This window comes from Alligator sinensis, unplaced genomic scaffold (assembly GCF_000455745.1).
Source record: "Alligator sinensis unplaced genomic scaffold, ASM45574v1 scaffold389_1, whole genome shotgun sequence".
Classification (NCBI taxonomy): domain Eukaryota; kingdom Metazoa; phylum Chordata; order Crocodylia; family Alligatoridae; genus Alligator; species Alligator sinensis.
In genome coordinates, this window is record NW_005841951.1 from 2,143,792 (window position 1) to 2,168,949 (window position 25,158).

Consider the following 25,158-nt stretch of genomic DNA (forward strand, 5'->3'; position numbering starts at 1 on the left):
ACAATTAACAGGATGCCATTGCAAATTCCAAGGAAATAAATACATTAATTGAAAGTGATTTTGACTGAGATTGAAATCTCTTCAGCAGCTAGCTAGCGTGCAACAGTGATGTGTAGCTGGTATCTCATACTCCTCCTGCAGCAAGAGGAACAGAGGGGTGTCAGATGAAGACAAATGGCTGGGAAACAGAAGGCAGTATTGCAGAAGAATAAGCTGGAATAGGAGATAGAGAATCCAGCCTCAATGGGGGATCTGCAGCATGAAACAGGAGGCTCTTCAGGTTATAAAGCAATCAAGAAGGGATTGATTCTTTGGCCATCTCTAGTCATTCTGTTAGTCTCATTTTAATTAAATATGAAAATAACTGCTTCCATTTAACCGCCCCCTGTGCCTACTAAAGCATTTAGAACTGTGGTCTACAAAAGATCAAGTAGGCCAGCCTCCTATCCCCCTATCTCTTCCCATTTCATTTATGTTATTTCAAATAAATGGGGTATTTTTGCACAAATCTCAGTCAAGTACTTGCATGCAACTCCCTCCTGTCACTAAAATATACTTAAATACCTGCAAACACAAATTATTATACATCATTTTGAGGGTACTTGCATTACTAAAACAATAAGACCTGAATTCAATTCTTCTTGTCCAAATCCAACAGAATACTGTACAGAGCCAATTTCTAACTAACACGTAAAACAGCAGCCCTGATATATTCTGTAGCTTTTCTTCTTTTTGCTGACATTCCGTACCGAACTCTTTTATCCTTATTCTTTAACCCCCTCCTCTCCAATAAGAAGGCCAGGATTTAGTCTTCCTTTGTGACCAAAAACTTAACTCACTTCTAAACAGTGAAGTTCTTTTCTAGCAGACACTTCTTATCAACATAAATGCGGTCCAAGGAATTGAAAAGAATAACATGCATACACAAGGCCTAATCCTACTCCCACTCAATCAACAGTAGTATTGTCCAGGCTCAAAATGCAAAAAAAAAATGAAGTGGCCGGTACTCAGAACCTCTGCCCAGCAACAGCAAAACACCTAGTGAGAACCAAACTCCAAACTGACAACTGCATTCAGGTCCCACCTTGGGAATACTTCCTCCTCCTTCCTGAGCTGGTCCTTTCGGAGGGCTGCTGCTGATTCTGCCTGCTTCAAGGAGTACCCTGGTGCTCCACTAGGACTCTCTCGGTTAGCTCTTTCTTTTGCAGCTGCCTCTCCTTTTCCGATAGCAAGTAGTTATTTGCAAGTGGTTCTAGGTTTGGCAATGTTCTGCAGAGAAATAGCTGTTCTGTGCAAGAGTTGCAGTTACAAAATATTGGTTCTCATTGGCCAATGGAACTGAAGGGGTCAGGACACAAAATGGTGGGACAAAATGGAAGTGGGGTATTCTTGGCTTATTTTCACTTAGCTCCAATGTAAGCATCCACACTGCAAAGGGTAGTTCAAACCACATTTGAGTTACTGCAGGCACACTGTTGCTGTACTTAATTATGTGAAAGATAAGGCCTTCTAAGGACATATTTTCTGGTTGTTTTTCCTATGCTACTCAAAACTGCTCCTTTCACACTTACACTGTATATGCGTGCCGATTTTTCCTGTCCAATTTGAGCACATGGTTGGGAGTAGTATTTGCTCAACACTAAACACTGTACCTTATTTTGACTTTTGTATTTATGACCTCTATTCTATTGCGAAACTGGGAATTGTACCTTGAAATGTTGACATCAATATCACCATCATTCTGGGAGCAGAAGTTATATAAAGAGTCTGAGACTGGGTAGACACAGCACTATCTTTTGCTAAGGAAATTATGTAGGCTGCATGCAGACATAGAATGCAGATTTTTCAGAGCTGGGCCATCACCCTATGCCAGGCAGATGTTCTGGAGCGGGACATGCGGTAGCACTTAATTGTACTGTATGCCTAGCATGATTAATGCTACAATTTCCAAAGGATGAAAGCAGCACAGGTCCAGGTAATCCCAGCTTTTCATTGTAGGACACACAGTTGAAAGACGACATTCCAGAAGCAGGCTGCTTTTGCTGTCAGGCAGCTGGCTATCTCAGACTAGCACAGGCTTGTGTCTAATGAATTTGGTAGCAACAAATCAACTGTGGTACTGTATGTTTGCTAGACAATTAGGGTGCTGACAGGCATGGAAAAAAACAACAACCAACCAACCAAAAAACAGTGCTTTACCAGAAGAGGAAGTGTGTTAGTTTCATAGATTTCATAGACATCAGGGCTGGAAGGGACCTCGGAAGATCATCGAGTCCAGCCCCCCGCCCAAATGGCAGGAAGTCAGCTGGGGTCATAGGCTCCCAGCAAGATAAGCATCCAGTTTCATCTTGAAGGTGTTCAATGAAGGCGCTTGAACCCCCTCCGGTGGCAGGCTGTTCCAGACCTTGGGGGCTCGGACAGTAAAGAAGTTCTTCCTTATGTCCCGCCTGAAACGATCTTGAAGTAGTTTGTGACCATTCGACCTCGTCATCCCTTGGGGCGCTCTGGTGAACAAACGTTCCCCCAGATGCTGGTGGTCACCCCTGATAAACTTGTAGGTGGCCATCAGATCACCTCTGAGCCTGCCCTTTTTCAGGCTAAAGAGCCCCAGGGCTCTCAGCCTGTCATCGTAGGGTCTGCTTCCCTGACCTCTGATCATGCGCGTGGCTCTTCTCTGGACTCTCTCAAGCTTCTCCACATCCTTTTTGAACTGTGGAGCCCAAAACTGGACACAGTACTCCAGCTGCGGCCTCACTAAGGCCGAGTACAGGGGGAGAATGACGTCCCGGGATTTGCTTGAGAAAAATTTAAGGCCAGGGAGGTCTGGTGCACCTGGGGTGCAATTTTTTTGTTTTGTTTTCTGGACTAAGAGGGCGCCAGCTCGGGGTCATCCCCTGGTTTTTTTTGAACTTGTGGCCCCCTGGCTGTAGGGTCGGTACCCAGGCCTCTGGGCTGGGGGGGGTTGGGCTGATGTTCAATGTGGCTCTGCAGTATCTGTATAGGTTGGGTGCTTAAGCATGCTTAAGCACCCAACCTATACAGATGTTGAGTGAGCCAGGTCAAACTAACATGATGCCTCTTCTGGACATGCGCTGCACTCAGCACAGGGGCACGCCATCTTAAAATAAAACACTGGGGTTTTTTGACATCAGTAAACCAGAACCATATTGCTTTGACTTGCCCAGGTACGAATATCCCAGGTATGGGATAGACTGCATATATCCCATAACAGAAGCAAGAATGGAATGGGCAACCCATAATGCTCTTGAGTAATAGATAGCACATAGACCCATCATCTGTTTCTTCCAACCCCTACAAAAACACATGATTACATTATAGTAAAGGGCAATATTCTACTGTGGTGCATCAAGGCTTGCAGAACAAAGGGAGGTATCCAACCCTATGGAATACTGGCTTCATGCAGGGGTCTAAAATCATATGGAGACAGCACCATGTTTTGCTGAGGAAATTATGAGGCATGCAGAAGCAGAAACATCTAATGCAGGTTTTTCAGAGCTATGCAATCTCCCTGTGCTAGGTAGATGCTCTGGAATAGGATGAGAGTTAGTACTAAACTGTACTGCATGCTTAAAATGATTAGCACTGGGGCAGAATGCTAACACAAAGACTCATTCTTTTTCAATCTGGACAAACTGGAAATTTATTCCATTCCAATAATATAAGTGAGGAAGTATGTGTGCCCACTGGCCTTTTGGGAGATACAATCTATCCTCATTCATGTCCTGGCTTATGAAAAGCTACCCTAATTAGAAACATTTGGCAAAAGTTTCATTTACTTCCTGGAACAGTGAAGGAAGGTGGTAGAATGGTTACCTTTCCTACTGAAGGCCAAATGGTAATGTCTAAAAATAATCTGGAATGCAGTACATGCACAATTGATATTACTGTGCTCTACACAATATGCAAGAGGGAAAGGGGAACATTTTTGCCAGGATCGGGGAAGATGGTGGTCCTGTTTTACTATATGCAGCCAGAACATTGGCTAGCTTTGGCTTAGGACAGGGGTTGTCAACTGAGGGTACATGTACCCCTATGGGTACTTGGAAAGGTCATAGGGGGTATGTGTGGGCGGACACGGACGGAGCGCACCCAGGGGACGGTGGCACCTCCCCCAGTGCATGCCGCATGTCGCCTCTTACCAAGGGGAGAGGGAGGGGCACGCTGGGCGCCATTGGCCCCACACAACACCTCCCTGCCCTCCACCCGATTGCTCTCCTGCTTGGCTGCTGCCCTTGGTAAATAGCTGACAGCGAGGAGGTGCCCCTCTGAGGACAGGTGTAGGGATGAGGGGCTCACGTGGTGGTGGCCACTGCCCACTACCCTGCGCTGCCACGTGTCACTTTTCCGTGGCCAGTCACACACGCGGCCCCATAGTCTGCTGACACGCAGCATGCGATTGGCTGGGCATGAGTCCTGTCAGCAGCCCACAGAGCTGCATGTACAACTGGCTGTGGGAAAGCTGGGTGCAATGACGGTGGCACGGAATGGTGGTTGGCGGCAGCGGCCTCCACGTGTGAGCCCCTGCCCCGCATCTGGCCGCTGCCACCAGAAGGGGTACACTTGTTAAAAAAGGTTAGATACCGCAGCTTAAGAGAACTAAGGAAGTAAGGGGCACCTTGTGTTCTCACAAACTTTAGCTTGGAAAAGGAAATGAGGGAAGGGGGGAAAGGAATTAGATGTTCATACAGGTATCTTGAGCCAGACAATCTGTTTGTGTATGTGTTGCGAAGCCAATACTGCATTAGAAAAAAAGAGTCAAGTGTTGTGAAATTTCTCACCCTCTCCTTTTGCTAAAATACTTTTGTAGTACAAGACAAAATAACTTATTCGAAGTAAACACTACCAGCTCTTAGTTTCCCTAAGAGCAATCCATAACCTAAAAGGTTATATGCACATAAGCAAGCTGACTTGTTAATCCTCTGATGTTCCTATATATTTTGGGATACACCATTTGTTTGGTACAGATGACCATATGTATATGGACATTCCACCAAAAGATTACTGGCAGCAGGATTTGGTAATATAATGACCATGACTGAGTCCAGGCCTGATGGGGCATTTCTAGTACCTGTTGGCCATCAAATATAACATGCAAAAAAGGTCCATCTGCTGCTGGCTCTTTTGCTCCTGCATCCCCTTGGCATGATCTCAAGCAATGGATACCATCTTCTGCTTTCTCCCAGCTTGTATTTGCACTCACGCTCCAGCATCTCTTTGAGGCTTGAAGAGGCAGTCAGACTTTCTGCCAAAGTCCCTGCGCATCTTTTATCAGCAGGTCATCCCTTGCCTCTTTCTTCTGCTTCTGAGCATCTGGACCTGGCACTGAGAGTCAGCAGTCTTCTTCATGGGTGCCTCGTCTGCACTGCGGCAGATGGGCCTGTAAAGCAAACAGTATATAAAACTTTTCTGTCTGGGAGACTGTGCAGGAGAAGTTTCTCCCTGTTTACTTTCTGCATCGCAGCAAAGCTAGTCACATCTTTTATTTCAGTAGCATGCACTCTCCATCTCTGAAAATCTGCTCTGTAGGTGCTGTACTCTAGAATTTCTACCCCATATATAAAAACTAAAACAATGATATGAAGAACTTCAGGTAGGAGGCAGGCACTGGACAGCCAATCACTACCAGTGACAGGTTGCAGTTGTACTGGAAGATGTTAGCTTGCTTGAGATTCCGCAATAGAAGAGAAAGAAAAAGTATTCCACATCTCCGGTGGAGAACCTTTCATTTAAACTATGAATCTATCCTGGGGCGAATCAATGATCAGAAGGGACCTGGAAGTTAAAATGAAGTCCATGGAAATATGGTCTGCATAGAACCTTGATAGATCCATTTGCAATATCTGCCACATAAATAAAATAATAAAAAATTCTTCTGTAGCAGTCCCCAAAACTGTACCCCCAAAAAACTCAAGTCAATAGATTGCTAAACAAGATGCAGCAATGTACAGCAACTGCAGATGTACCCTTCACTCTGTACCCTGTACTTCCATGATTTTGAGAAGGCCTGGGATGCACTATTACTGCATTTACCACATTTCAGCTTATCAGCACTACTCTAGATCATCCATTTTGCCACATAACATTCATATGATATCAAAGGAAAAGCAATGACAATTAGTTTTGGTGTCACATGTGAAGCATGCAGAGGAAAAAGCTAGAAAGCTAGAGTTCTTCTGTTCTTATTTTGCATTTTAGCACTCAGCATGTACTATAACTACTGAAGAAATCTACAAAAGATTAAATGCTGTACTTCATAAATTATACTCAGTTACTCAGGTACTACCCTACTGAATTTCACATATTTCTGGCTTAAAATCCATACTGCAGTGATCCACGTGTTAACTCCTTATAGTGAATTAAACAGAGAACAATACAAAAAAAACAACCCTCCCCCAAAAATACCTAAACAAAATCCCTGAATGCTCTTGTTCAGGGATATCAAATGCATAGTCTATGTGGCTTCTCATGGCCTGGATGATCCATTTCTGAGACTTAGATCTGTCCCATGGAACATGGCGCCACATTTCTTGGAGTCACTGCATCATTGTGCATGCCCCTCCTGGCTGCCCTGTGTGCCCCCTCCCCACCCGATACCACTTTTTTTCTCTCTCCTCTGTCATACTCTCCCTTACCTTTGCTCCATGCCAGCAGCAGGCTCTGCCCTCTCAGCAGCCTGGGGCGTGGCTCTTGCAGTGGTGCCAGCTCTGTGCACAGGGCTGGGCTGGGCCCATGCTCAGTGCCTCTAAACGGCAGTGTGGACAAAGCCTGCTGGTATGGAGCAAAGCTAAGGGGGAAGGTGGAGAGGAGTAGAGACTTCAAGGGGGAGGCAGACAGGAAGAAGGTGGGGCCAGGAACCCAAGGCTGTGGGGGGCATGCATAAGAGGGAGATGAGTGTGTGTGCGCATGCGTGGGGGGGGGAGAACAGGTGGCAGGGGGCAAGCTTCCTGCCTCCTCTACAACCTCCACACTGACTGTCCCCTACCACCCACCTGCTCCCTCCACTGCCTGCCCCCTGACAGGCCCCCACAACCATTACTGCCTCCTCCCCAATCTGCCCCCCCAACTGCCACCCTCATTACCTTTCCCTCACTGTCTGCAGTAGTGAGGGGGGATGAATTTAAGATGATCCTCCAATAATTAGGTTGTATACAAAGAAAATTATAATAAATTTATAATTTTTCCATATATAGAATTGAATTATTGGGAGGCTGCTTTAAATTCAGGGTTGTCTTGTATTTGGATAAATAAAAACAACAATGGGGAAAAGATGGGAGGTTAGTGGAAGCTGTGTTAAGCCCCTAGGGTTCTGGAGCAGTGCTGATGCAGCAACTCCAACAACCATGGGTATTAATGCTTTCAATACTGCTGGTCTAGTTTGCAAGAAGCCCCATAGACCAGATTTAGTCCATGCAGCCAAATAAGCTTGATACACCTACTCTAAAGTTATATTCAAATATTGCTGTTTCTACATGTACATATGGTAAATAGATTTATACATACTTAGATGTACGTACTTGCCACGTCTCGAAGAATAGCTCCAACACATATGTGGTAAAATCAGGAACCATGCAACAAGAATACCATGTGATAGTGTAGAAACCTAACAGAGCTGCAATGACTGACAACTCTATTTACATATCTACTTACTTGCCGCTAATCAGCAGAAGACTATTAAAGCGTTTAATAACTTTTGCATTTTGAATTGTTTGCTAGTCTAGCGGTGTGGTTAGAGCTACTCTGACAATTGAGTGATTGTAGCAGGAGGCTTGCTGCTCCTGCTACTTTAAGAGCTGGCAGGTGGTAGGAGAAGCAGGCAGCAGGTGTGGCTGGGGTAAATCAGGAGCCATATGACCCAGAAGGGGGCTGGGCTTAGCAAGGATATAAGCCCAGGTTCCAAGCTGAGCAGGTAGGAGGGCCTGGAGGCCACTAAGGGAACACTGCCTAAGCAGGATGGCTGCAGCTCCTGAATGCCAGCATGGAGAATATAGCCTATGGCAATTTGGAGGTTTTGGGGAAGGGACTAAGGGGTATAGAAGATTCCTAAGGGCCCATTTAGGGGTCCAGGAGCCCGGGGAGGGGGCTGAGAATGGATCCAAAGGGTCCAGGAGCCCACAGCAGGGCAGAGTGTGATCAGCAGGGGCCAAGTGTGGGACCAGGGGGTCTGAGAGTCCACGAGAGGCAGAGTACATAACTCCAGGTAGGAAGGCAGGGCTTGGGAGTAGTCAAGAGAGGCAAAGTGCCCGGGAGGAGCAGGCCACCCTGGAAGTTGAATCAATACCAGTGAATGATAACACCTGTGAAGCATAGAGCATGGTGTAGGGGCAGATGGAACCACACAATTAGCCCTTAAAGTAGGGGTGGGCAAAATGGTGGATACGGCCAACAGTCAAACTTCATTTCCCAGCAGCCCCTGCCCACCTTGCTGCAGCCAGGTTCCATGGAGAGCACAGTAGCAGGGGTGCCGTGACAGCGTGTGGCTGGGATTTCCATGGAGACCAGCCCCAGCAGCATTGGCAGGGCACACAGCTGGACTGGACGCTGTTCTGGGGCAGGGGCTGGGATCTTACAGTGGTGACAGCATGGCATGGAGTGTCACTAGCAGATCGTAGCTCTGTCCCAGCTCTGGACTACGCTGTCACCGCTGCAAAATCACAGTTCCAGACCCAGAGCAGCTCCCTGCCCAGCCAGAGCTGCTGGGGCCGCTCTCTGTGAAAACCCTGGACCCGCGTTGTCACGGCACCACCACTCCTGGGGGATCCATAGAAACTGGCTGCAGCAACACAGGCAAGGGCTGCTGGATAATAGGCTGCTGTGGGCCCAATCTGGCCCACCGGCCAGACTTTGCCTGCCCCTGCCTTAAGGCAATGACCACGGACACCTGCGGTCATGAGAAGATGATCAGGTTTGGGAAGCCCAGGGGAAAGCCTCCTTTATCTAAAAGTTAGATACATTAAGGTATGGCAGAAGAATGAAGGCGTGACTGTACAAAAAGAATGGAGTGGATAAGGGCTGAGGAAACTTCAGGAGCATAAACAGCCACCCCTGGACCTGAAGCCCATTACAGGGACACAAGAATGAGGAAAAGTGGTTGTCAGTATATTGACTTGAATGCACTCATTAAGTAGGGGAGGAGAATGTAAGGCCTGAAACTATGACAGCATCCTTAAGTGAACCATGTCAATCTATCATTATTGGACATTACAAATTTATTGAGCCTAATTTTTCAGATATACTGAAAAGTCTGTCAGGTAAAGCACTGGTTGAAGACTGAGGAAGATGGAAAATATTTCAACCAGTAGGAAATTAAGTCACACTGGTTTGCTGACTGTTGATGGCATTCAAGTGCTGATGGACAGGGGGAGAAGTAGTAAAGGAAACAGGCTGCTGATTTAAGTTTTAAAACTCATAATACCATTTTAGATGTACCGTGTTGTTTTGGTTATAGGTTGACCCAGGCCACAAGTCAACATCGCATTTTCAGGTTCAATTTTGGGAAAAATAATTTTTCTCTGAGTATAACTCAATAACTACAAATAAAAGACCTTGAATTGCTACTGTACTTACAAAATACTACAGGAGAATAAAGTAATGGAGAAAGACCTAAATGGTTAAATGAGATAAAAGATACCAAAATAAAAACTACACTTAAAAAATTCTGACTTGGTATTTTTATTGCATGAACAAGTACACTGAAGTTACAAAAGTCAAAACTGCAGGGGGTCCCTGATTATAGTTTATCCTGCATAAAAAAATCAAGTGCAATTTTAATTGTTCTTTCTGAGGGGAAAAATACAGATTTACAATCAGAACAATACAATATATCAAGAGTGTCCGGAGCTTTGTCTGTGATCGCTCTCATGTGTACATTTTACAAGGCTGAATTACCATCTGGTTCTATACATCTGAACTACCTTCTCTGGGACAAGATAGATGCTTGATGAAGAATCAGTTTCTAAATGTATCTCATGTTGTCAAGACAGATCACAATTTGACCAGGGTTCTTAAGAGATTACCTGGAAATTCCCCTGATAGATACAGAAATGACAGTTTTGTTCATGAGTAGCCTGTAAAAAAAGGATTCCTTAGGTTTGATGCACCAATTCTGGTATTTCTTTGCAGTGAGCAGCCTCCATGAAGTTATGATACAGGGGTGTGTTTTAGTTCACAAGGATGTCTTGTAAATTCCCTTTTCCAGTTATTCAGAAAGCACTGGCACATGATTTTGGAGGAAGACCCAAACAAAGATCTGATGATATTTCCATACTGATAGTCATTTGAAACTCTTAGTGACTCTCTCTCCAATTATAGAGAAGCTAGGGAGAGTAAACATATTTTAGGATAAAAGCACTTTTCAGAAGAGCAAAGAACAGAACTTGCAAAATACCGTTATTCCTCTCTTACCTAAATGCATGCCTCCTAAAGGTATCTGAGAAGTGAAGTGTAGTTTCCATGGCTTCTTGCAAAGCCAAGTAATTTTCATGCATCAGACTGATAAGTCAAAGAATTGTAGAAAATATGGATGGAAGGGCCCTCAGGAGTCCATCAAGGCAAACCTCCAGTTCACAACAGGACCATCTCTATGTAAACCAGCACAGTCAAGTGTTTGTCTTACCAGTACTTAAAAACTTCCAAGGATGAAAACTCTACCACCTCTCTAGGAAATTTTGTTCTGGTGATTAAGTACCCTCAGAGAAAGTTCTTCCTAACATCCAACATACATCTCCCTTGCTTAGTTGAAAGCCATTACTATTTGTCCTGTCCTATGCAGATGCAAAAAAAAAACAGCTGAGTAATCATCCTCTTTATAACAACTCTTGTTATGACTTATTAACCTTTCTCCACCTCCCAGTCTTCCCTTCTCCAGACTAAGTAATACCAGTTCTTCTAAACGTTCCTTGTAAGTCACTTCCCAGACCTTTTTTGCTGCTTTCCACTGGACTCTTTCATTTGTTTAGTTCTTCTTAAAAGCATGATGCCCAACACTGGCCACAGTACTTCAAGCGAGGTCTGACCCTTGCAGATCATAATGGAAGAATCACTTTTCTTGACTTGCTAGTGACACTCCTATTAATATAGCCCAGTCTGTTATTGTCCTTTTGCATTGGGGGGCGGGCAACAACAGCATATTGTTGATTCATATTAAATTTACCGTCTATGAGAAGCCTCAGGTGCTTTTCTGCAATATTGCCAGTTGTTCCACAGTCTGTATTTGTACATGTGATTGTTCCATTGTAAGTGCAGGACTTTGTACTTGACATTGTTGAATTGCATTCAGTTAACTTTGAATCATTTTCCAATATATATCAAGGTCATTTTTTATTGTAATCTTATCCTCCAGACTTTCTGCAGCTCCAACCAGATTAGTGTCATCTGCAAACATGTTAACTGTGCTATCAATCCCACCATCCAAACCATTAGTGAAGATATTAAACAATATTGGATCCAGGACAGATGCTTGGCAACCCCACTTGATACCTCCTCCCAGTTAGACTTTGAACCATTGAGGACTACTCTTTGAGCATGCTGATCCAAATAATTACGTATCCACCCTACACTGCCTTAATTTGGACTATATATTTCTTTAGCTTACTAATAAAAATGTCAGAGAAAACAGTGTTAAAAGCCCCACTAAAAATCAAAGTATATCACAGTCACTGCTCTCCCCTTGCCACTGTGTCATAGAAAAGAAATCAAATTAGTCAGTCATGACTCATAACTTGTTTTTGATTAATCCAGGTTGGCATTTCCTGATCATTTTGTTCTCCTCCAGTTGAGAAATGGATTTTTTGATGACATAAATCAAATGGGATTTTATAATCTTTACAGGTGTCAAGGTCGGACCACCCGTTCCGTTATTCCCCAGCTCCTTCCCAGTCCGAACCTAGGGATGGACACTATATTTGCCCTTTTCTAGTTGTCCAGGACTAGAAGCAACCTCCTCTAGCTTTCAAAGACAATAGCCAGTGGCTCTGAAATTACCTCAGCCAATTCCTTGAATACTCTAGGATGCATCTCAACCAGCCCTGCAGATGTGAATATATCTAGCTTCTGCAACTAATCCTTAACTTGTCCTTCTCTTATTCTAGGCTGATCTCCTCTTCAACCTGTGCTGTTAGCTACCTTTTTCATTTGATGGCTTATGCTATTTGTGAGGACTGACATAAAAAAGCCATTAAATACTTAAGCCTTCTCTGCATCATTCATTATTACATCATCTTCCCCAGTTACTCAGGGACCTATGCTTTCCTTGTTCTTCCTTCTACTTCTGACTTGTACAGAATGCTTTTTCTTGCCCTTGCTAGCTGCATTGCAGTTCATGTCTTGACCTTATTTTCTCCCTGCATTCTTGTGAATACTCTTGTACTCCTTAGTAACCTGGCCAAGTTTCCACTTTATGCAGGATTCCTTTCTGTGGTCAATGTTTAGTGAGGCCAGGCTCTTGACACCCTTCTTATCCTCTCATTGCACAGGGAGAGCATACTCTCGCAACCTTAATCTGGCCTCCTTAAAGTACAGCCAGCTCTCCAGGAATCCTCCCCCCACCTCAGATTTGTCTCCCATGGGATCCTGCCCACCAGTTCCTTGAATTTGTTAAAAGTCTGTTTTCTGAAGTCTTGCACGTTCCTCCCTTTCTCTCCTTCCCTCCCCCTCTCCCTCAACACTGCTCCAGAGCATGATGATCTTAGGTGGTTAACACAGTTCTAGACTACAATACTTACTTCTGAACTAGTAAACAAAAAACTTAGTAACATCACATGGCTACTTTTCAAATTAGGATTTTTCATTGCCCCCTGCCCCCCAACAATAAAAAATGTACTCTTGGTTATGTTCAGGCAGCATCCTATTACTATCAAAGCCAACATCAATCCCACTCTCATCATAATACCATCAAAACATCTGATGTTAATAGTTATGCTTAGTTTTGTGTGAGGCGAATTGTAGATGAAAAGCAATTTAAGAATTATTTCTTTATGTAAGAATTTTGTACCTCTGTATACAATAAAAATGTAGAGTTAAAGTATATAGTTTCCAATATAATTATTAATAGAAAAATGTTTTGATATGACTGTTATTCAAATAAGAATTATTACCTTAAGGAAATGCTATTAGCCAATATATTTATTATAATGTTTCTCCATGGACAGAAATAATATATAATAATTCTTAGTCTGTCATAGCCAATTTTCTATAAAAACGGAGATAAAACATTGTTTATCTGTTTTTATAGGAAAATAATTTTAATAGAATGTGACAAAAAAACTGAAAATCTTTTAGTCAAACATTATATATCTATATATTTTGTTTTCTGTGTTATTTCAACAAAATCATCATATGTTACAGACAGCTTTTTCCTGTCAGATTTTCCTCTCCAAAACCAATCACTGAAAAGGAAAGCTAACATGCTATGCAGGAAATTCTATGCTGAATGATCCAGTCATCCATTTAATCTCGCCAACTCAGCAGCAATTCATTTCATATCCTATCCTGAAATGTTTGCATGTGCAAAGCAGCAGCAATTCCATAGGTCTATAATTCCATTCTGAGTAGCTACTTTTCAATTTCAAAAGAAATTACAATTTTGAAAAGCTACATTATAGCACTGGCTTTAAGTAATAACTTGGTATTGACAACATGAAAATACTGAATTTTCTCTCACATATGAAAGAAAGGGACAGTTGATTTGGACCTACAACTGAAAAACCTCTATCCAAGTCTCTTGAAATAGGATCTAAGGAAAGATAAAGCAACATATACTTTAGCATATAGGTTTGATGTAAGTACAGTTTCAGCACTTTCCTGAAGTTATCTAGTCCCTATCAAAATGATAAATTCTAAAATCTTTCAGCAGATTAACTAAATAGATCTGTGTTTTTCTTTTCAGATTTCCAAATCCAAACATAAAATAAAAAAAGTTAACCCTCACTTTTTTTTTTTTTTTAGTCATATGGCAGACTTCTTTGAATGCTCACACTCTATACAGTCAGGTATCCAGGTTGTAGCCATATTGGTCTACAGGCAAAAGGGATCAGAATTTGTGGTAGAGGTGATATCTGTTATTAGACCAACTAGATTTTTGAAAAAATAAATGCTTTAACTGCAAGCTTTCGGGCACTAGCACCCTACCTTGCCTCTGCTTACCAAACAACTTAGAGGTAAACAGACTATTCCAACTTTTCTCTGAGCCTAATCTGCATATAAAATGAACTGTTCCAAGCAGGAGATTTTACCACACCTTCAACTCTCCTATGAAATATGAACTTTCATTTCTATCCAGGAGAATTTTTACAATCTTTTCTCCTATGCCTGAAGAAGGTGCTCGTGCTTGAAAAGCTTGCAGTTATAGAATATTTTATTTTTATTTTTTGCAAAAATCTAGTTGGTCTAATAAACGATATCACCTCTACCACGAGTTCCGATTCATACTACATACACATACTTGAACTTTTTTTGCTGCAGCATCTTAATATGTAGCGAAGGTTTGTTTGCTTCAACTATTTCAAAAATAAAAGCCTATTGCAAATAAAACTGGTTATTGAATAAAAGAAAGCTAGGCGTTAGCAAACAGTGTAGCAGCCTCAGTTTGAGTGGAATAAAGTAAATACTTGCACTGGAAAACATTCAGTTCTGGGCTTTCTGCCATACAGGAAGGGTGTTTAATTACTGACGCTGACACATCCATATCAACATAAAACTGAACACCAAAAAAAGCAACATTTAATTCTTAATGCTTTGCATATATCAGTTTTAAGAAAGAGGCAGGATGCTCATTTATTCTCAACTTGCTCCGTTTTATCAAATGTTAAAGAGTCTGGAAAACTTGGCTACCATTTTGAAGCTGTGTTAATATACATGCAACCATAATTTAAAAAGTTGATTTCTTCCCTGATCAGAAATTATACATGTAATATTTTTCCTTTAATACAAATGAGATCAGTTTTAACACCGTTGAAAAATGTAGAAATATCCTATTCTCAGTTCTCTCTCTTATTTAACCCCCCCGCCCCCAGACCCTGGTGTGGGTTTTAAAAACAATGTCAACTGATCGCCTACTATCTGACCACACAATAACTGGTTAAATAATGTATGAAGCAAAGAATGCCCTTTGGTAGGAGATGGCCCATCTTTTTTTATTGCATCATACTATCATTTGTTAGCAAGGGCAAAAGTTAGGTTCCCTTGCTCCTTAGTCCTGCAGGAGTCAGACCTATTTATTATACAATGACAGGGGGCCTACATCCACCAGGAACAACAAGCTCTCCTCAGGGTATGAACAAATGTTCATCACATCCAGTCTAGGTGTAGGCCGTTTTAAGCCACTAAAACTTAGACCTGGAGCAGGCATGTACAGGAATTTGCGACCACCAGGAGCAGCCTGTGCTGCTACCAGAAGCCATGCAGGAGCCCACTGTAAATGACCTGGGGCAGGGGGCAAGCAGGCCTATATTGAGAGGAGGGAGCAGGGGCACCTCAGTTGCCCCCTCTGGGCTTGGGTTCTGGCCTCCTTGGCCTCAGCCTGCTTCGGTCACTCCTTCTGAGCTCAGGCTCTGGCCCTCTTGGCCTCAGCCTCTGTCTCCTGTCTTGAACCCTGTTCCTGGTAGGGCTCAAGATCTGACATGCCCATCAAGCACCCGTGTGGCCTCCTTATCACCTGTAACCACCACCATCTAGTCCTCCTCTATAAACTAAAACAGAAATGCAAGCAACTGCTTCAAACTAAGACTCAAAGCCTTTCCTGGTTTCACAGAGCTGCTGAAGCGCTCTTCTCAGTCACTGGCTGTCCTAGCCCCTCGGAGTACCTGACCAGGCCTACAGCTTAAGCTCCTTGCTGGTCTGAGCTAGCAAGAGCTCTTTATCTTACAGAGTTCAGGGCTGCACTGGCCCCTTTACACCAGGAATGCAGGCATATATCCCTGGGCACCTCCCCTTCTGGTCAGCTGTTCTCCTGACCAGCCACAGGTATGTCCTCAGGCTCTAGTTGCTCCCCTGGCCAGGCTGCCATAGTTCCCTTGCTGCCCACCCAAGGCTCTGCCATACTGTCCTATTGCTAAGCAGTTAGCTATGCAATAGGCACTTGCAGCCCATGGGCACATCCAGATGGCCATGCACGTGCAGTGTGCAGCACCACAGACCCTTCTGTGGCACTGCAAACAATATGGACCACACATGCAGGTGTTTGCCATGCTGTTAATTTGCAGCACAGCAGGTTTTGTTTTTGGTTTTTTTTGACAACAGAGGGTCCTGGTGTCAAAAAACCCAGAGCCTGAAAAGAGCGTAGTGGCATACATGCCAGCAGTGTGCACTGCCTGAAACTGGAGCCTGGTTGGCCAAAGCCATACTCTGACTGCCAGGCAGGCTCTGCACAATGGATTGCTGCTGATGGAGCCCCGGGAGTCCCCTGGTACCCCAGGTAAGGCCTCTGGGTCCAGCCCAGTTGCTGGCCCCAGCTAGGGAGGATGAAAATCAACAATTTAAAAAAAACCTGATTTAACATTTAAATCAACTTTTTTTCTTATTTAAATCACATTTTTGTTGTTAAGATGCTTTTAAAAAAAACAAACTTATGTAAAGGTAGTTTTAATTTAAGATTTCATAGCTTTCATAGATATTAGGGCTGGAAGGGACCTTGTAAGATCATTGAGTCCAGCCCCCTGCCCGAGGGGCAGGAAGTCAGCTGGGGTCACAGGATCCCAGCAAGATAAGCATCCAAATTTATCTTGAAGGCGTTCAATGTAGGTGCATGAACCACCTCCGGTGGCAGGCTATTCCAGACCTTGGGGGCTTGGACAGTGAAGAAATTCTTCCATATGTCCAGGCAGTTATAAGGAACATCCAGCAATGTTGCTGGAGTTTATAACCGTTTGACCTCGTCATCCCTTGGGGTGCTCTGGTGAACAACTGTTCTCCCAGATTCTGGTGAGCACCCCTGATAAAATTATAGGTGGCCATCAGATCGCTCCTGAGCCTGCACTTTTCCAGGCTAAAGAGTCTCATAGCTCTCAGCCTCTCATCATAAAGTCTGTTTTCCTGACCTCTGATCATGTGCCTGGCTCTCCTCTGGACTCTCTCAAGCTTCTCCGCATCCTTTTTGAATTGTGGAGCCCAAAACTGGACGCAGCACTCCAGGTGCACCCTCAGCAAGGGCGAGTACAACGGGAGAATGATGTCCTGGGATTTGCCTGAGAAGCATCTATGGATGCAAGCCAGCATTTTGCTTGCTTTATTGGCTGCAGCATTACATTGAAGGCTCATGTTCACCTTGCGGTCAATCATGACCCCCAAGTCCCTTTTGTCCGTAGTGCTAGCCAGCGTAGCACTGCTGAGCCTATAAGCATGCTGCGGGTTTTTCCTCCCAAGGTGGAGAGCATTGCATTTTTTGGTGTTAAACACCACCAGGTTCTCATCCGCCCATTTCCTGAGCCTGTCAAGGTCAGCCTGGATTGCCCTCCTGTCCTCAAGTGTGGATGCTTTACCCCAGAGTTTGGTGTCATCGGCAAACTTGGCCAGTCCACTTCTGACTCCAATGTCCACATCATTAATGAAGATGTTGAACAATACAGGTCCAAGGACAGAGCCTTGGGGGCCCCCACTGGTCACAGCGCACCATGATGATTGACTTCCGGCAACCACCACCCTCTGGGTCCGACCACAGAGCCAATTCCCCAGCCAATGGATCATGGTGGACCCAAGGTCACAGTTGGCCAGTTTTGCCAAGAGGTGATCATGTGATACCAGATCGAAGGCTTTTCTGAAGTTAAGATATATGTCAATCTCCTCTCCCTTGTCCAGGTGATAGGTCACCTGGTTGTAAAAGGAAATAAAATTGGTCAGGCAAGACCTACCTGCAATAAACTCGTGTTGGTTATCCCTCAGGATGTTGCCGTTGGCCAGTCAGTTGAGAATGGCCGCTTTAATATTCTTTTCTAAGACCTTGCCCAGGATAGAAGTCAGGCTGATGGGCCTGTAGTTTGCCAGATCCACTTTCCTCCCTTTCTTGAAGATAGGTACCACACTGGCCTTATTCCAATCTTCGGGCACTTCACCAGAGCGCCAGGAGTTCTCCAAGATCCGTGCCAGGGGCTGGGCTATGAGGCTAGCCAGCTCCTTGAGTACCCTGGGGTGTAGATGGTCAGGGCCAGCTGACTTGAAGGTATCCGGTCTCTCAAGATGTTCCTTCACGAGGTCAGCATTGATGGAGGGCAGGGAATCTCCCTCACCCAGGCTCCCCTGTCCTGTAATGGGCAGGGGCGTCCCATGGGACTGATGAAAGACCGACGCAAAGTACCCATTTAATAGGTTGGCTTTTTCCTAGGCTTTGGTTGTCAGTTGTCCCATCTGATTTAGCAGGGGTCCAATGCTGCCCTTGCTCTTCCTCCGGCTCCCCACATGTCTAAAAAAGGACTTTTTATTTTCCTTGATACTTGTAACTAGTTGAAGTTCTGTCACGGCCTTGGTTTTCCTGGTTCACTCCCTGCAGGACTGGACCAGTGAGGCATATTCCTCCTTGGAGGTGGATCCCATCTTCCATCCTTTGTAGGCCTTTCTTTTTAGCTGCAGGAGGTCCGCTAGCTCCCTGGAGAGCCAAGGGGGCTGCTGTGCCCTTTTGCTGCCTTTCCTCTGAGACGGAACAGCATTAGCTTGTGCATCGAGGATCACTCCCTTGAGGAGTAACCACTCTTCCTGAGCTCCCCTCCCCTTGGGGTTGTGGTCCCTCAGGGGCTCACCGACAAACCTCCTGAGCTTGTCAAAGTCAGCTTTTCTGAAGCCAAGGACTTCTGTATTGCTGACTGACTTGCCAGCTTTACGGCAGATGGTGAAGGTGATCAGCTCGTGGTTGCTGTCACCCAGCTTCCCTTTGATCATTAGGTCACTGATTAGGTCGTCCCCAGTTGCCAGTACCAGCTTGAGCAGCGCTTTACCTCTTGTTGGCCCATAGACCTCTTGTGTCAGACAGAGGTCACCCACGCATGAGAGGAAGCTTTGCGACTACTTGGATTTAGCTGAGCGCTCTTCCCACGAGATGTCTGGGTAGTTGAAGTCTCCCATGACAACCATGGACCTGGAGCATGCGGCCTCAGCCAATTCCCTGGCGAACTTCTGGTCAAGCTCTTGACTCTGGGTGGGAGATCTGTAGTAGACTCCCACCGTTGTGTTCCCTGTGCCATGTTCCCCATGGATTTTAACCCAGAGGGTCTCCAGCCATCCACCCTGGTCGCCAATGTTTGCTTGCAGGGATGCATAGTTCTTCTTGAAATAGAGAGCTATGCCCCAGCCCCTTTTGTCTACTCGATCTCTCCTGTACAGGGTATAGCCATCTATACCCGTGCTCCAGTCATGGGTGGAGTCCCACCAGGTCTCCGTTATCCCTATGACATCGTATTTTTTTGCATTAAGCAGGAGGACAAGTTCCTCCTGTTTATTCCCCAAGCTCCTGGCATTTGTGTACAGGCAAGCAAGTGTCCCCTTGGGGGCCCTTGCCTTGCCTACCAGTTGTTCCAGGACTGGGGCAGGGGTGGGCTCCCTTAAGGGCCTTGGCCCGCTGGCTCTTGCAGGGATGCATAGTTCTTCTTGAAATAGAGAGCTATGCCCCAGCCCCTTTTGTCTACTCGATCTCTCCTGTACAGGGTATAGCCATCTATACCCGTGCTCCAGTCATGGGTGGAGTCCCACCAGGTCTCCGTTATCCCTATGACATCGTATTTTTTTGCATTAAGCAGGAGGACAAGTTCCTCCTGTTTATTCCCCAAGCTCCTGGCATTTGTGTACAGGCAAGCAAGTGTCCCCTTGGGGGCCCTTGCCTTGTCTATCGGTTGTTCCAGGGCTGGGGCATGGGTGGATTCCCTTAAGCATCTTGGTCTGCTGGCTTTGCAAGGGTTGCTCAGCAGGCCATCAGTGGCAGTAGTCCCCCCATTCCCCAGCGGGCTTAGTTGAAAGCCCGGTGGAGCAGGTCAGCCAGTCTGGCTAAGAGCCTCCTCCCCAGCGGAGAGAGGTGGAGGCCATCCCTTCCCAGCAGCTCACTGCCTCTCTCACCAAAGAGTGGACGGTGGTCACGGAAGCCAAAGCCTTCTTGATGACATGAGCGCCGCAGTCTTTGGTTCACTACCTGGATCCTCCTCTCCCTCCTTAGCCCGTAGCCCAAGACTGGGAGGATCGAAGAAAACACCACCTGTGCCCCCAGACGCTTTAGCCCCGCTTCCAAATCCCTGTAGCGCCAGATGACCCAGCTGGGAGCCCTCCGAGCCATGTCATTGGTGCCCACATGGATAAGGAGCATGGGATAGTGGTCAGTGGGCTGGAGGAGTTTAGGGATCTTCTCTGCAATGTCTCAGATGCGGGCTCCTGGGAAGGAGGAGACTTCCCGGGCTGAGGGGTCGGAGTGGCAGATGTCCCCCTCAGAATGGAGTCTCCCACAACAAACACTTTGCGTTTTGTCTAAGATATATTAAACCTCAAATTTACCATCATGGAATAGGGATTATAACTTCTAACTAGCAAACTGCCTGTCAAAAGTGACGGGGGAGGGGCGGGGCGGGGGGAAAGTGATGGGGACAGAGCCCAGTGTTCAGCCCTGTAGCCCTGTTCCCCCCCCCCACCATGCTAATCCAGCCCTGCCCCCTTCACGCCTGACCCTGTCCCCCCCTGGCAGTTTCGGTTTGGGGCTGGGGCTGCTCCACCCACTTTTGCTGCAGGCCTGACCATATTGCCCTCCCCCGCTTGCCACCATAGACCTGCGCTTTGGGGCAGCTGTGGGCGTGGGCCCAGCGTGGCGGCTGTGGGCATGGGGTGGCAGCTACAGCTACCGGTAACCGCTCCCCCTCCCCTGGCTCTTGTTGGAGGGTGAGAGGAGGGTGCTCTGGCCCCTGGCTCCAAGAAGCAGATCAAGGGGACAAGGCCAGCACTGCTGGCCTCACCCCCCGCCATCCCCCTGTGCCTCCAAGGAACGGGGGGGGGGGGGGGGACAGGCCCCCCCTGCCTCTGGCCCCTCAGTCCCCAATGTCATGGCGGCAGCCCACCGTCTGTCCTGTCTGTCTGGAGCACTCCAAGACAGCCAATCAGAGCGTGAATAAAGGGCTATTATCTACTATTTGAGACAATATATTCATGTGACCTTTTTGGGAGTGTTATAGATAGGTCACAACAGGTCATGGACTATATTAGGGGCCCAATGCTGGGGTTCCCAGAGGCTCTTCTATAGATTAGTAAAGATTAAAGAAAACCACTCTACCCAATGGGACTCAGTGTTCAGTCTAGAAGCTCCTTTTAAGTATCTATGCAATGCTTAGTTTCAGTTCTCAAACTGTGGATTTGTGTCTCCAGAGATCATATGCAGACAAGGTTTGTTGGGTAGATTTGATATCTTTTATTACATCAACTAAACAGTTGGAAAATTATTCTTTGAAAGCTTTTGGGCACAAATACCCTTCTTTAGGCATAGGGAGAATTTGTTGTCTCTAGAGATAACATTCTTGTTAACAGCAGTATATGGAGATGAGAGATAACAGACCTGATTACCTACCCATCAGCCCTCTTGTCTCTGCATGTTTGTGTACACACAGTCAAGCCCTTACCTCTCTCTAAAAGGCAAAGTTTCAAGAAGTTAAATGACATCAAACAACAAGAATGCACCTTTTGTAGAAAATAGTGATTTAATTGAGGCTTCCTGACCAGTGATTTAAATCACGATTTCAATCATGATTTCAATCCATTTGATTTAAATCAAATTCACCCTGGCCCCAGCTTCCCCTAGTCACCCCCAACAGCTTGCTATGCACCAAAACACATGTCCCTGGGGAATGCCTGTGCACAAGTAGCAGTGATACAACTATATGCGGTTGCTATCTGACCTTGGGGAAATGCACGTGCGCGCTCATCTGGACATGCCCTTATGGATCCCTGGCTGCCTACTCCCTTGCAGCTAGCCCAGAATCAGCTCTCTTCACCTGTCTGGGGACACACCTGCTGCAGTTTCTTCCTTAAAGTAAGAGGAGCCCCTGGCTCTCTGTTTCAGTTAACAACTAAGGTACCATGGAAGGGCACCAAGGAGTCAGGATGCACACATGCAGAAACACTCCAATTGAGAGCATGCACCCCTTGCCCTGTTCCTTTCCCTGAGCTCTTCCAGCCTTCCTCCCCCACTCCCCCCACATTAAACCACATGGGGCTGTAGGAACTACTGTGGTGAGAGAAGAACCAAAGCCAGGAGCACAGAATAACTTTTCCTAGTGGCCAGGTGTTGCGACTTGAAAAATGGAAATAGCAAAATGCTTGAAGAGTTTGCCTGTTGAGCTTAACTACTTTTCAGAAACTGACTTTTGTCTTTTACAGTCACTATGTCTTAGTTTCATTTTTTAAATTTTGTAACAGAAATAACTGCTGACCCTGGGATTTTGGAATAAAAGCCCAGGAAAAGAACTGTAGTCTTGACTATCATCCACATTTACACTCATCTAACACTGATAGTTATAAAAACCTCATAACATTCTTTTAGACTATAATTTGTTTCATAACACCAGTTAACTTTTTTTTTGTAATTAACATAGGTAATTCCAGCTACTCAAGATTAAAGTCTTTCTTTTTACTGTCCTGATAAATTAATGCTTGGTCAATTGACCATTCGAATATATCAAGTAATTTTTGACCAGTCAAATAAACAGCCCTACAACATAATGAGTACAGGGTATTAATCCACAGAGGACTTAAATGTAAAATAAATAAAATAATTATTTTATTACAAATAGATTACAATATTTTTATACTTGGAGCAGTAAGTTTAAACACCAACATCTTCAATGTGCATAAATACTTTGTTACTATAGCCATAACTCAAAACTGTGAATGCATTCTGAAAGTGGGATTAATCACTTTGTTAGACTTGAAAATAAAATAATCACACCCAATCAACAGCTTTGCTTTAACTTTTTTAAAAGTACAGATAAATGTGGACTGTAACACAGAATTAACTCTGCTATAGCTGCTTTTGAACTGTTACTTCTAGTTGAAAAGATGATTAATTTCAAGTGCTCTAAAATCTACCTGCTTACTCCAACTAACTCCAAGTATGCTGCAAACATGCATAAACTATACAACTAGAAAGAAATCACCCTTCAACAAGGAAAGTGTCAAGTGATATTAAGTATATCACAGAAACACTGTTGCATCTTTCAAGGTTGAAGGAAAAATTCTTAATGGAGTGCCCACTCGCACTGAAACTTAATTGGCCCACAATTAACAGGAAAAAACAGTGTGTCTATCATTGGTGCTGTGTACTACCAACCAAGCATGATTTTTGGAATATGCATATAAAAAATAAAATAAAAATTAATATGCATTTTAATTATGAGCATTTAATTATGGAAGTTTCCTGATGACTACACTGTTAAAAATCAGTTTTTCAGTTAACACAAAGTTTAAATTTCTTTAAGGCATAAAAACTAATATCTACAAGTCACATTCTAATTCCTCCCACTTCAAGTTTCTGTAGTTACAAGTCACTTGTTTAGTAGTTTAAGAACGTTGGTGTTCAAAGGATTTAAGTAGGTGTTCTTAAAAGTATTTTAACTTGTCAAAGCTTAAGGGATAGATAACAGTAAAAATTGTACACAGAATAATTTAAAGAATTAAGAATCATTAGTATTAACCATTGCCAAGGAACACATGGATAACATTTGTCAGAGTACTGTTTTTTTAAACAATAAATATTGATACCTTATCAAATTTGCAGACGACACCACCAAGTTAGGTGGTTGCAGATACTCTGGAGGGTAAGGCTAGGACCTGGAAGAACCTGGATAAACTGCAGGAAGTCTGCATCTGGTCTGCAATCAATCAGATGAAATTCAACTAGAACAAGTGCAAAAGTCCTGTACTTGGGCAGAATAATAACATGAACAAATACAGACTAGGGAAGGACTGGATAGGCTGCAGTAGTGCAGAGAAGCTGGTTACAGTGGGGGTTACAGTGGACCATAAACTGATGGCGAGTCAACAGTGTGCTCTTATTACAAAAAAGCCAAACGCAACCTATCAAGTAGCTCAGGGCTACTCGCTCTCAGGAGCCTGTGGGGTGTAGCCAATTGGTATCTGGGGACACTGCCACTTGTGCCAGCTGGACTGCTGAAGCAGCCCTGAGAGTTCCCTGCACCCTCTACCCACTGCAGCAGTCTGGCAGTGGGGGCTGCCGCCTGGCTGTGACCTGCTGTGAACCTGCCAGACATGGATGGGGATTGCACGGCATCTGCCCCTCTAGGCCAGGGGCCAGCGGGCTGTGGCTGCGGAGTTGGCCTTTGTGCGACATTACTGCCATGTGTGCCCCAAGCCCGGCCATCTGGGCAGATATCGCCCAAAAGATGTTCCCAGTGTGGTGGCCTGCTTTGAACTGTCACAGCATGCGGTCCTGGCCCCAGCTGGCCAGGAGGTCAGCCACCTCCAGCTGGGTCCAAGGTGCCAGCTCTGAGCAGGCTCCTCTGCCTGGGTCCTGCCACTTGCCTCCCTAGAAAGAGTTCTGGTGTTCCCTATTTGAAAACTGAAAAATCCCTGATAAAAAAATCCCAAGGTCACTGTAAAATACCCTGAAATCCACGTTCCCCCACAACTAAAACAAAAGACCAGTATATAGAGTGAGAAAGGGAGAGAGTGAGAGACAGAGAGACAGCAATCATTTGGGCAATGTTTTATAGATATATCTACAGTGTTAAAGCTATTTGGAAGCCTACCAGTGTCACTATCATCATAATAAAATGAGTTCTAAATACCTATGTTTTGCTGTTTGCCTTTGGTTTTCTTATCATAGAGCAGTTAGAGCTCCCCCTGACCCCTTTACTAACCAGGATATGGGGACAGCTGCCCCTGCAGTCTCAGCTTCTGCCAGCAGGTCTCATCCTGTCTGGCAGCTGGGCATGCAGGGTGTGTGCTGGGGGAATGTGGGTGGCTGTGGGAAGGATGTGAGGAGCCATGGGGTGTGTGGGTAGGTGTGGGTGGATTGTGGAGGGACTGTGCAGGGGTGGGGGGCTGCTCAGGAGGGATGGGTCCCCTGGCCCCCACAGGGCGTAGCCCCCCTGCATAGCTCATGGACTGCCCCCCAACAGGGGCCACCGCCCCCCCCTCCAGCAGAGCCCACATGGCCCCCACAGGGTCCCCCCC

The 25,158-nt window shown here is 45.2% G+C and overlaps 1 protein-coding gene across 5 annotated transcripts in view; it reads right to left on the bottom strand.

Moving 5' to 3' along the window:
- PKP4 (plakophilin 4) overlaps positions 1–25,158 on the bottom strand; it is a 187,145-nt gene that overhangs the window by 158,085 nt on the left and 3,902 nt on the right. The window contains exon 1 of one of the 5 annotated variants that reach the window (XM_025199921.1): positions 5,090–5,234. The exons of the other annotated variants lie outside the window; for them this stretch is intronic. The gene's annotated coding sequence lies outside the window, so the exon portion shown is untranslated. Of the gene's footprint in view, positions 1–5,089; positions 5,235–25,158 lie in introns of those variants that run through there. 5 annotated transcript variants of the gene reach the window in all.